The sequence below is a fragment of the Octopus sinensis genome, linkage group LG3 (assembly GCF_006345805.1).
Source record: "Octopus sinensis linkage group LG3, ASM634580v1, whole genome shotgun sequence".
NCBI lineage: Eukaryota > Metazoa > Mollusca > Cephalopoda > Octopoda > Octopodidae > Octopus > Octopus sinensis.
In genome coordinates, this window is record NC_042999.1 from 142422718 (window position 1) to 142434490 (window position 11773).

Genomic DNA, 11773 nt, shown 5'->3' on the forward strand with positions numbered 1-11773 from the left:
AGTGCAGAGAAATTTTTTAGCCAAATTCCTTGGATCATTAAATATTAAATACTATTTAGACTGAACGTGTTTGTCATGATAAGCAAGATCAACGATAAGACGACAAAAAATAAAAAGAAGAAAAAAAAAAAAAACCCTAGAAGACGTAATTTAAAAAAAAATCCTTAAAAACACATTTTATGTGTCTAGATTTCTAAAAAAAAACAAAAACAAAAAAGCCTCGTGAGTAAATTTGGTGGACGGAAACTATATGGAAGTCCATCGTACGCTTTTTCTTCAGATTACACGCTGCCATCTTACAAAATGAACACATTGGCCATGAAAAAAAGTGAAATAATCAAGACTGGAATGCTTTTGATTATGGGTCAGCTCAATAAAACCTGATGTGGCGCTAAACAACAACATGCATCATACACACACATGGATACATGCATGCATGCATGTATGTATGTATGTATGTATGTATATATGTATGTATGTCTGCATGCATGCGCACAGACGTATCTGTGTTTGCGTTCACTTCTGCTGGACAACTAGTGTTTGTTTATTTACGCCCGTAACTTAGTGGTTCGGCAAAAGAGACACATAGAATAAATAACAGAGTTAAAAATGATACTGGGGTGACATGTTCAACTAAACTCCTCGTGTCGGTGCCTCAGAATGGCTACTATCCAATGACTGAAGCAAGTAAAAGATAACAGATGAAGGATTTTTGAAAATCACGTACAAAAGGAAATGAAACAAAATTGATTCGTATTTTCTTTGATAACTCGAACCACAAATGTCATTGTTATAGTTGGATAATCAACACGTATAGAAAAAAACTGCAAGATTTTAATGGAAGTTGGTTAATCAGATTTGAGAAAAATTTGCGCCGAAGCGAGAATGAAACAAAATTTATAGTTGCTGAGTTATCTCCCTTACATTCATAAAGCCTGTTTTTCCCCAAGACATCTTCTTTATATATAAAAGTGAAGTTGTGTGAGTGTCTGTCTCCTACGATTTAGATTCCTAACTACCCCTACATTTTGCGGTGCAGTTTAACCAAAACCGGGTATCGTATAGTCGTGATTCATATCGAGCCCTTCTGGGTATTAGCGCGCGTCTACGATGAGTACGATTTAAAAAAAAATTTACCATCATTTTTTCCCATTTTTAATGCATTTTTTGCTATTATATAAGGGAAGTAACTCTCTAAAAATGCTTATATAGTTATTTCCTTTACAAACCCGAGCAACGCCGGGCGATACTGCTAGTCTATATATATAAAAGTGAAGTTGTGTGAGTGTCTGTCTCCTACGATTTAGATTCCTAACTACCCCTACATTTTGCGGTGCAGTTTAACCAAAACCGGGTATCGTATAGTCGTGATTCATATCGAGCCCTTCTGGGTATTAGCGCGCGTCTACGATGAGTACGATTTAAAAAAAAATTTACCATCATTTTTTCCCATTTTTAATGCATTTTTTGCTATTATATAAGGGAAGTAACTCTCTAAAAATGCTTATATAGTTATTTCCTTTACAAACCCGAGCAACGCCGGGCGATACTGCTAGTCTATATATATAAAAGTGAAGTTGTATGAGTGTCTGTCTCCTACGATTTAGATTCCTAACTACTCCCACATTTTCCGGTGCAGTTTAACCAAATTCGGGTATCTTATAGTCGTGATTCATATCAAGCCCGTCTGGGTACTAGCGCGCGTCTACGATTTTAAAAATAATTTACCATAATTTTTTTCCATTTTAACGCATATTTTTTAAATAAAGGGAAGGCAGCAGAGTTGGCGTCCATGCTCACACCTGCACCTGTGTTGCTTCTCCCCCTTCTTCCCTCCCTCGTGAAGCTGTGGGGAAGGGAGTGTAAGGAAATCAACGTCGTAAAGCGTTGTCAAGGAGACCAGCGTTCTTTTAGAACAACGACTTCATGGCTTGAAGTCGCCAAAACAGAAATCGCTAAAAAAGGTGAAACAGATCCACAAAAACGGCAAAAACCGCCACACAGGGCAGGTTTCCTGTGCAAACAATTTGCACAACCGAATGTTTTAGTTGTTGCACAAATCTTTATATATAAAAGTGAAGTTGTGTGTCTGTCTCCTACGATTTAGATTCCTAACTACTCCCACATTTTGCGGTGCAGTTTAACCAAAACCGGGTATCTTATAGTCGTGATTCATATCGAGCCCTTCTGGGTATTAGCGCGCGTCTACGATGAGTCTACGATTAAAAAAAAATTTACCATCATTTTTTCCATTTTAATGCATTTTTTCGCTATTATATAAGGGAAGTAACTCTCTAAAAATGTCTACGATGAGTCAACGATTAAAAAAAAATTACCATAATTTTTTATTCCATTTTTAATGCATTTTTTGCTATAACTCTCTAAAAATGCTTATATAGTTATTTCCCTTACAAACCCGAGCAACGCCGGGCGATACTGCTAGTCTATATATATAGAAGTGAAGTTGTGTGAGTGTCTGTCTCCTACGATTTAGATTCCTAACTACTCCCACATTTTGCGGTGCAGTTTAACCAAAACCGGGTATCTTATAGTCGTGATTCATATCAAGCCCTTCTGGGTATTAGCGCGCGTCTACGATGAGTCTACGATTTTAAAAATAATTTACCATAATTTTTTTCCATTTTAAAGCATATTTTTTTAATAAAGGGAGGTAACTCTCTAAAAATGTCTACGATGAGTCAACGATTAAAAAAAAATTTACCATAATTTTTTGGCTATAACTCTAAAAATGCTTTATAGTTATTTCCCTTACAAACCCGAGCAACGCCGGGCGATACTGCTAGTTAGTTATAAATTGTCTTACAAAAAACAGGCTTTATGTATATGTGGGAGTAGGGGTTGAGAGTATAGTTAGCTGTATATCCAATTTCGTTGCTCATGGATTTGAGAGATAAAGTATCAATCTCAAACATCATATAGAGGATCTATTTGTTGTCTTCTTTACGCACAATTTTTTTCAAAGGGATATTCTTTAAGATATTTACGCGCGCACACACACACACACACACATTACTCGAATTACCAAGAAAGCCTTTGTGCTGTCGTTCAACCTGCAAAAAATACCAAATTTTCCTCAAATTTCGCGCTGCCATCTTACAAAATGAACACACTGGCGATAAAAAAACAAAACAAAGAAACAAAAAAAAAATGGTCATGAGTGGAACGCCTTTGATCATAGGTCTGCTCAATAAAAGCTGATATGAAACTAAACCACAGCATGCACCACACACACACACACACACAACTATATCATCATCATCATTATTCAACATCCATTTTCCATGGTTGTTTGGGTCAGACGGAATTGGTTGAGGGAGATTTTCTATGGATGGGTGCATATCCTGTCGCCATTTCCAAGTAAGGTCACATTTCTCCATACCGAGAGATGTTTTTCACGAAAGTCTGGAAACCAGCATCATCATTTATGTCGGTGATGCTTGTTTACAATCATCACATGATGTCAAGGACAAGAGAATACACAGATACATATGCAAATATACAACGGGCTTCCTTCAGTTTCTAACCACCAAATCCGCTCAGCAGACAGCCCAGGGCTATAACAGAACATACTTACTCTTTGGTGACACCTTAGTGAAATGTATTCTACTATTGTTAATGTTTGACCAACTCCTTGGAGCAAAAATTGTTAGACGGAAGCTATACAGAAGGTAGACGGAATCAAGAAAGGGCTTCTTCCAGCTAGAACGACTTGGTGAATGAATTTCTCTCCTTCTGTCTTTGTTTCTCTCAGCCGAAATTGCGAAGATAATCTGGTACTCGACTGAGAAAAAAAACTGAATGACTCGTCCTTGTTTTCTTTGTATCGTCTATCTGGATGTTTTGTTGTCCCATTTTGTATTATATATATATATTATATATATATATATATATATATATATATATATATATAATATATATATATATATATATATATATATATATATATATATATATATTACGGAGATGTACTCGCATAGCAAGTAATTTGATCTGAGATCGTGTGCTGAAACGAAAACAATTGCAGCGTGGAAGGTGTTTATAAGCCATTTAAGAAACACACAAAAGCCGTTCGATTCACTCCAACATTTAAGTTTAATTTGTCAAAATATTTTCGTCGCTAAAATCCGCGACCTGTTCACTGACAAAGTCCGTGCTGCATATCTATATATATAGTGTGTGTGGAGGCGCAATGGCCCAGCGGTTGAGGCAGCGGACTCGCGGTTTTGATTTCTAGACCGGGCGCTGTGGATGTTTATTGAGCGAAAGCACTTAAAGCTCCACGGTAGGGAGTGGTGGCGAACCCTGCTGTACTCTTTCATCACAACTTTTTCTCACTCTTTCTTCCTGTTTCTGTTGTTCAAAGGGCCAGCATTGTCACACACTGTGTACACATGCCTGTGGAGTGCTCAGATACATGCACGTTAATTTCACGAGCAGGTTGTTCCGTTGATCAGATCAACTGGAACCCACGTCGTCGTAACCGACGGTGTGCCACGGCAACGATATATAATAATGAAATTATTGTGTATAGTGCTCAGGTGCACTACAACTCATCAAAGGTACATGTACAGTACATAGAATTATGTACAAAAGTCAGGAAAGTGAACAGTGTAAGAATCATGATATGCATACGTATGGATCGGGGATATCAGGTGTAGTGTTGGCAAATTTCAGGAAGCCTGGAGGTTTTAAAGGATGAATGTATGTGTGTGTGTATAGGTCGGTTGTCCATAAGTCTGAAAAAAGCATACTAAAATGTTTTTGTGTTTGATCAGTAATATTTTATGTAGTCGTTTGGTATGGCCGGTCAGATAGTTATCATTAGTCTCAGGTCTACTGTTGCATTTAGCAATATAGACGAGATGTTAGACTTCCTGACCGGAGGTACATAATCTCTTTACATCAGCTTGGTGACAAAATCCCTGTACAGAATTTGTTTAAAGCAAACATCCCTATTGGGAGAGACGAAGTTACCTCCCTTTGAACAGTTCTAGTTGTGTTCAAAAACGGGTCAGTTTTCGCACATTTCCTTCGGTTGAGGAGGAGCGTCATTTGGGAGGGAATGGGATATAATTTGTACAATACTGCTCTCAGGTGCGACTGAAAATGCAGTGGGAAGAATGCTTGATGTGTCGAGTAGAGAGGAGGAGGAAAAACAGGGTGGGTCTTCTTGAGCACAGTGAAATACCAATCATCCTTTGTTATCTCCTCCGTAAGGTACAACATCTTGAGATCAGCTTTCAATACTTCATACCATGTCTTCACGGGTCTCCCTCTTTCACAAGTTCCATCCAATTTAAGTGATTGGCACTTCTTTATGCAACTGTCCATACCCATTCACATCACAAGATGAAACAAGTGCATTTTTCTAGCATATATGCAAATGTATAAAATGTGTGTGTATATATATATATATAATATTATATATATATATACATACACATGTATATATTGGTGATGATATATATATATATATATATATATATATATATATATATATATATATATATATATATACAGTATTCCTCGACTGTCGCAGGTGTTACGTTTCAAAACATCCCACGGTAGGTGAAAATCCGTGAAGTAGAAACAGTACTGTACTGCATATTTTAAAAATTATTTTAATAATTTGTATATATTTATTTTATTATAAATGCAAAACAACACCACAGAGGAATCGACATAAGCTTAAATAATAAACTATGATAGGTGAACCACAATATGTTGAGGGATTACTACATACATAAAATAATATATATATATATACATGTATATATATCATCATCATCATCGTTTAATGTCTGCTTTCCATGCTAGCATGGTTGGACGATTTGACTGAGGTCTGGCAAACCAGATGGCTGCACCAGACTCCAATCTGATCTGGCAGTGTTTCTACAGCTGGATGCCTTTCCTAACGCCAACCACTTCGAGAATGTAGTGGGTGCTTTTACATGCCATCGGCACGAGGGCCAGTCAGGCGGTACTGGCAACGGCCATGCTCAAATGGTGCTTTTTATGTTCCACCTGCACAGGAGCCAGTCCAGCAGCACTGACAACGACCTCGCTCGAATGTCTTTTCACATGCCACCGGCTATATATATAATATTATATATATATATATATATATATATATATACAGTAATTCCTCGACTGTCGCAGGTGTTACGTTTCAAAACATCCCACGGTAGGTGAAAATCCGTGAAGTAGAAACAGTACTGTACTGCATATTTTAAAAATTATTTTAATAATTTGTATATATTTATTTTATTATAAATGCAAAACAACACCACAGAGGAATCGACATAAGCTTAAATAATAAACTATGATAGGTGAACCACAATATGTTGAGGGATTACTACATACATAAAATAATATATATATATATACATGTATATATATCATCATCATCATCGTTTAATGTCTGCTTTCCATGCTAGCATGGGTTGGACGATTTGACTGAGGTCTGGCAAACCAGATGGCTGCACCAGACTCCAATCTGATCTGGCAGTGTTTCTACAGCTGGATGCCTTTCCTAACGCCAACCACTTCGAGAATGTAGTGGGTGCTTTTACATGCCATCGGCACGAGGGCCAGTCAGGCGGTACTGGCAACGGCCATGCTCAAATGGTGCTTTTTATGTTCCACCTGCACAGGAGCCAGTCCAGCAGCACTGACAACGACCTCGCTCGAATGTCTTTTCACATGCCACCGGCATATATATATATATATATATATGTATATATATATATATATATATACAGTAATTCCTCGACTGTCGCAGGTGTTACGTTTCAAAACATCCCACGGTAGGTGAAAATCCGTGAAGTAGAAACAGTACTGTACTGCATATTTTAAAAATTATTTTTATAATTTGTATATATTTATTTTATTATAAATGCAAAACAACACCACAGAGGAATCGACATAAGCTTAAATAATAAACTATGATAGGTGAACCACAATATGTTGAGGGATTACTACATACATAAAATAATATATATATATATACATGTATATATATCATCATCATCATCGTTTAATGTCTGCTTTCCATGCTAGCATGGGTTGGACGATTTGACTGAGGTCTGGCAAACCAGATGGCTGCACCAGACTCCAATCTGATCTGGCAGTGTTTCTACAGCTGGATGCCTTTCCTAACGCCAACCACTTCGAGAATGTAGTGGGTGCTTTTACATGCCATCGGCACGAGGGCCAGTCAGGCGGGGGTACTGGCAACGGCCATGCTCAAATGGTGCTTTTTATGTTCCACCTGCACAGGAGCCAGTCCAGCAGCACTGACAACGACCTCGCTCGAATGTCTTTTCACATGCCACCGGCATATATATATATATATATATGTATATATATATATATATATAAGATATATATATGTGCGTGTGTGTGTATATATATATATATATGTATGTATTTATGTATATACATATACACATATATGTGTAACCTGTACACACACACATAGATTGCATGCACACACAATCTGCATTCACACACATATATGCACATCTACATAGATTCATAGATACATCCATGCATATTTTCATACATGTGTATATTTCTGAAGTGCAGTATATACATTGATCTACCAGACAAAATTATACCATTCAATAATTCACATTCTAATGATTTAACACCTGCTTCTGTTTTGTGAAAAAGAATTATTGCTGTCTAATTGCCTTCTGACTATGCATTTATCTGGAGTTATCATATAATGACAGAAAGTTTTGAGAAATTTGTGTTTACGGGATATCATGCATTTACCTCTCTGATTAAGTTATTTCTTATCAGTAAGAAAAGTATCTTAAGTCCTATTGTACAGAACCTACAATCTTTTTTGTTTGCTGTGTATGTGGGAGCTGTTGTGTTCTGAGACATCTGTATTATCTTTCAAATATGAAAGGTTGATTTGATTATCTACTACCTGTTAATCTTTATTAGAGGTTTGGTGTTTACATACATACATACATACATACATACATGCACACACACATGTGTGTGTATGTGTGTGTGTATGCATGCGTGTGTGTGTGTGTGTGTGTGTTTGTGTGTGTGTGTGTGTGTGTGTGTGTATTGACTGTTTGCTATTCTCTTGACCTGATTATTCATTGCCATTTTAATATAGGTCTTCATAAATTGATTCTGTACCTAAATAAATCATCTTGAATGTTTTTTGAGTTATTTGAGAAATTTATGAAGCCTTTATGTATAATATTTCTGTCAGTTTGATCCCTGGAAATGGATAAATATTTTGTTAGTTTACAGTACTGATATTAAGTTCTTTCAAATGTAACAGAAAACTGCAAGAATTCTCTGCAGTGCCAGTGCTAATGAACTTCAAAGAATTATTACTCATACACTCATTCATTTTGGCCTTTGCTTTTGATGAAAAATTAAAATATAATAATAATGATGATAATAATAATAATAATAATAATAATGATGATGATGATGATGATGATGATGATGATGATGATGATGTTGTTGTTGTTGTTAATAATAGTTTGTGGGTCATGTCATTTATTGTTTTTAGTGTTACTTTCATTTTAGTAGTGTGTCTGACATTTGTTTGTGAAATAGCTTCTTCTTTGAAAAAATGTCAACCAGTTGAAAAATTAATGAATGCTTATGATTCACTGTCAGTGGTTCAAGAAAATAATGATTTATTCTGATTAGCCAAAAGGCCAATTTTTTTAAGGAAAGGAGATATAATCAGTTGGCTCAACTCAAGTTTATTACTGGTATTGATTTGCTCAATTCTCCTGAAGGATAAACAGCAGAATCAACTCCAGTTTCAATTAAGTAGACACAGTAAATACTTACTATAGGATTTAGGTTTCCTAGTTTCATAACCATCTTCATTGCCCTGTATTGAATGGGAGAAGATCTAGTGAATATAATCGATCCTTTATTGAGATTTCTTTTATCAATATTAAGGTGGATGAAATGTTAAGTTAGCATCTGGCATGAATCAAACACACAAGGACAAAGAATTACAGAGGTGGGTACATTTCAGTGGTAGAAAGTGGGTTTTGGCTACCTTGTGTAGCAATCAAGTTGGCTACACACTTTCTTAAATGTAATGCCTTTAACTACAGTAAAAACTAAAGGTTGCACATCAGCTGCACTGGTGCCTGTCAAGGCACTTGACATGCACCACATGCATTGCACCAGATAATGAACCATCACTCAGTGACAGCCTGATCCTTGTTCATCACTCACTACATTCTTCTCACTCCCCCCCCCCCTATATCTAACCATCTGTTACTCCTCCCTCACTCTCTTATGAAACTGTGCCTCCACGTCCCTAATCCACTCTCTGTATCCTCCCTTATGCTCACCTTCTTGTACCTTGCGAATTTGTTCTGGTACCCCATCACTACTATCCTTATTTTCTTCCCAGCTATTCCTGTCCACCCTTTCAGTGTAGATCATGGCTGCAGCAAGACACGCGTGAAAAAGAAAAAAAAAAGAAAAAAGCTCCCAGTACAGACTGTAAAGTGGTTGGCATTAGGAAGGGCAACTATGCCAAAGATGACATTGAAGTTTGAAGGCATCCTCTAGCTTGCTGCATCCTGTTAAAACATTCAAATCATGCCAGTATAGAAAACATGGTTACATGCTGATGGAAGAGGAAGGGTAGTGTTTTTGGGTTCACACCTATGTTGCTGAGTTGGTATGATTAGTACAATTAATGCTTTCTTTGATTTATTGTTGGTTATAGATGGAGGGCAAAAACAAACAGGAATGGAATTTTTGTAGGATACACTTCTAATGAAGTGAATAGTTCAGGGAGTTAGGGAAAGTGTTTGGAGTTAGAAGGGGAGATAGTAATGGGGAAAAATGTAGAGGTAGATGTATCTGGCTTTTGCTCTGAAGTATTTCTGCAACAAACCTTGCCTGAAGAAGAAAATTTTGGGTAATTTACACTTGAGAAGAAATGTATAAGTGTAAAAGAGCTGTCTATTTATCATATTTAATGTATATACACTATTGGCATGCAAGATACTGTGGCTTTCAGCAAAACTAAAATGCTATAGATTTGCAGTGTTAAAACACACACTCACACACACACACACACACACACACACACACACACATGTAGAAGGTTGAAAAAGAACACATGAGTTGATATGTATGGAAAAAAAGTCATAGAAAATGCTAAATTAATTTTATAAAAAACATTTCAGTACTGGTTTCAGTCATTTTTTTATTATCACTTGGGAAGTAGTCATCATATTCATCCAAATACTCTATTTCTAAGACTTCCATAAAATAATAACTCATGAGCATTCTCTCTTTCTCCAAAGTAGATGCAGCATGGCCGTGTGGTTGAGAAGTTCACTTTGCCACCAAGTAACTTCAGGTTCAATTCCAGTCACATTACCTGATCCCTTGGGTATGTGTCTACTACTGTGGCCTCAAGTTGGCCAGGTGAGTGAAATTTGATAAAAGGAAACTGTGTGGAATCCTGTAGGAGGCATTGTTTCTGTTCCTAGTTGGTAGGCTTAGTTTGGCATTTGGGCATTGGGTACCTTTAGTGCAGCTTACTCTGTTGCAAGTGATAAAAATACATATCATAGTAAATTAATCAACAGAGAATTAATGTTATCAAAAGATGATGATGGTGAGGTGAATGAGTGGGGGATCACTGAAAACTTAGTTTGATATATATATATATAAGAAGGATATAGATATGTGTGTATATATATATCCTTCTTATATATATAAGAAGGATATGTATATGTATATATATATATATAGCGAGAGAGAGAGAGAAGAGAGAGAGAGAGAGAGAGAGAGAAGAGAGAGAGAGAGAGAGAGAGAGAGAGAGAGAGAGCGAGAGAGAGAGAGAGAGGCAACTTGAGAAAGTCAGTCCCATTCTAATCATTATTGAAGGAAAGAGTTGAATAGAGTATTACAAGTTAATGAAACATTCATTGATTTTATAATGTAGTGAATTGCTCATATCCTATGGTACTTATTGCTAGCAAAATGGACTATATTATTTGTGAGTTAAGTGTCTTGATCATTGATCTCAGGCAGAGCTAGTTGAGAATACACAAACTTGTGAGTCTTTAGCTCAACAACAAAATCTTTTCAATTTGAATATTTTCAGCTTTGCAACTAAAGTTATTCAATAAATACATAAATAACCAAACAAAAGTGAATGAAATAAAACAGTTTAACTTTATGTAAGAATTTATTTAATGAAAAATATTAATACTTCTTTAAAGGAAAGAAAATATAGAGTCTCAGAGTCTGAACAATTTTTAATACAAAGAAATCAATAAATCAATACTCAGCAGTTTTTTTCCTGACTAAGGAAAGCAAGGTTAAAAAAAAATTACTTAGGACAAAGATTTCAGAGTCATGAAATTATAAACAGTCCCAAAAAGAAAATCATAGGAATGAAAGAATTTTCAGAAATTTCTATAAGAGGAAATTAAATGGTGGAAAAAGAATTAGAGAAGAAAAGTAGTGACTAACTTTTTAACATTAGAAAGAGATACAGTTGATCTTTCTTTAGATTTTTTCCTTATTTTTGAAAAACATACTGTGGAAAATAAAATATTTGATAAATATAGATTTGATGTCTCCAGGTTTATATTTCACTGCCATAAAAGGAATAGAAAGTTCTCTGTAACAACAGGAATTTTCATGATAAACTTACCTTGGAATCTAAATCTGACATCTTGACATCTTATCAACTTTGAATTGAAAAGAAAACATAGAA

General features: G+C 35.9%; 1 long non-coding RNA gene across 1 annotated transcript in view; it reads right to left on the minus strand.

The window, feature by feature from the left end:
* Positions 1–11574: 11574 nt before the first annotated feature.
* The window catches only part of LOC118762616, a 2135-nt gene continuing 1936 nt past the window's right edge, over positions 11575–11773 (minus strand). The window contains exon 2 of the long non-coding RNA XR_004998373.1: positions 11575–11773. This exon is cut by the window's right edge and continues 1760 nt beyond it. This is a non-coding gene — a long non-coding RNA (uncharacterized LOC118762616).